Consider the following 2062-nt stretch of genomic DNA (forward strand, 5'->3'; position numbering starts at 1 on the left):
AGCACCCATGACTCCTTGGAGCCTCAGGTTTCACATTTGCAAAATGGGGATGATGGCCTCTTGGGTTTCTTGGAAGATATCAAGTCACTGAGCTCAGGGGCTGCTTGATATGGCTCTTGATGGATGCTGACGCTGGTCGGGTTTGACGCCACCAGTGGCCAGGCTGTGAGCTGCCTTGTCTCCTTGCTGGGCCTTCGATCACTGTGGAGGGGCGTGCTGGGCAGTGCCGGCCTGTGGCATCGCACCTCTCCCAGCTGGCCGAAGGCCCCAGGCAGCGGACATCCAAGCTATGCATTGTCGTCGGGAGACTGCCGGTCAAGTGGAAACAGTCCCTGGTTCCTGCACTGGAGTTGGGTCACTCATTTGGGAGAAAAGAAAACCATGTGTGTGTATAGGAGAGTGTGAAGTCGGAGGATGGTTTTCTGCTTCAGGAAAACAGCCCGTGAAGCTGTTCACTGAGCCGAGAGGACTGAGAAGGGGCCTTCCTCTGAGAAACCAGTACGGGCCTGGTGGTCAGCTGAGGCTGAGCCTCCAAGGAAACCTGTGAGGTTCTCCGGAGGGCTTGGCAGAACCAGTCAGCCTGGAAGCCACATCAGCCATCGCCACCTTCACCCCCAAACAAGGGACAGTGATGCCCCTGCCTCAGTGGATAGATTGAGAACTGCTGGGCTCACGGCCTGGGCAGACGAACCCTGACCACATTCACTCATGTGCGCACACATGCAGAGAAGGGCAGGGACATGCTGTTTCCACTCAGGGTTTGCGAGCAAAGTGACAAATATTTGCTCCCACACAGTGTAATAATGCACTACCAGAAGACCCCCACACACAGACCCTCAAGCATGTGTGCCCCGACCTGCCCCAAGCCAGGTCCTTGGCCTGGGCCTTCCTGGTATCTTGGATCATTGGCACTAGGAGGGTAAGGGCCCCCAGGAGCCACCAGCCTCCATGAGGTGTGACATTTGGCAGGGCACAAAGGAAGGACATGGCTTTTCCCTAACTGAAGTTTCCAGAAATTGGAAGGCAAGGGTCAGACAAGTCTTAATCAGAAAGGCCACTTGGGAAACCTCAGAGCCCTGCCCAGTGGGAGCTGATCCCTTCTAAGGAGTGCCAGATTAAACCCAAGTCCCCACGTCCCCCTGAGGTCACACCCTACAGTAGTAAGAGCCTTGTCAAAGCCCAAAGTGGGAGGGGCATATCAGTGGGCTTTGCAAAGGTACCCACAGTTCCCTTAAGTGATGAAGAAGGTGTTTGCTCCAGCGTCATCCCAAAGAAGCCACACAGTGCAGTGGACAGAGCATGACCTGGGGTCCAACAGCCCCGGCTCTATCTCTACCAGCTGTGTGACCCTGGGCAAGCCGCTGTCCCTCTCTGAGCCCCAGTTCTCACACCTGGCACATGGAGGCTGTCACTCTCCATTGCCCAGTGATGGTTGGTACTAATGACAATGGGAGCAGCTAAAGCCTCCCAAGGCCCATGCATGTGCCAGGCTCTGTTCTCAGGAGTTTACATCTGTTAACGTGTTTAATCCTCTCAATCACCCTCAGAGATATATCTTATTGTTAGCCCCATTTTCCAGATGAGGAAACTGAGACACTGTGTAATTAAAGGTGTCTGTCCCAAATAAGCCCTGCGCCTTACCCCCTGGGCTCATCCTGATCCAGTCCCTGGGAGCCTGGTAGACACGCACAGGTCAGGAGTCTAGGCTGGGAAGCCACACTGTGTCCACAGCGCCTTGGAAATGCAAAGAAAAGCCCTCTTTGAGGTGGCACTCAGTGTGGCCTGCGGCTCTGGGTCTCACATTCCACGGATTTTTGGCCCCTGACTTGGGCCTGGCAGCCTGTTCCTCATTGTTCGGCGGCTGGCAGGAGCCCCGGGGAGAGGCAGCTCCCTGTGTTACCCGGCGCGGCATGCACTGCAGGGCTTTGCCCTGCTCTCCATGTCCTTCCTCCAAGCCCCTTTGTCTTGATCTTTCTGTGTCTGAGCTCCCTAAGAAGCAGTTTCTAGCAGGAAATTTCTCGGATAAAAGGGTCGGGTTTCTGTTGAAGTATAGACAAAACGA

This window comes from Miniopterus natalensis, chromosome 12 (genome assembly GCF_054644295.1).
Source record: "Miniopterus natalensis isolate mMinNat1 chromosome 12, mMinNat1.hap1, whole genome shotgun sequence".
NCBI classification, from domain to species: Eukaryota; Metazoa; Chordata; class Mammalia; order Chiroptera; family Miniopteridae; genus Miniopterus; species Miniopterus natalensis.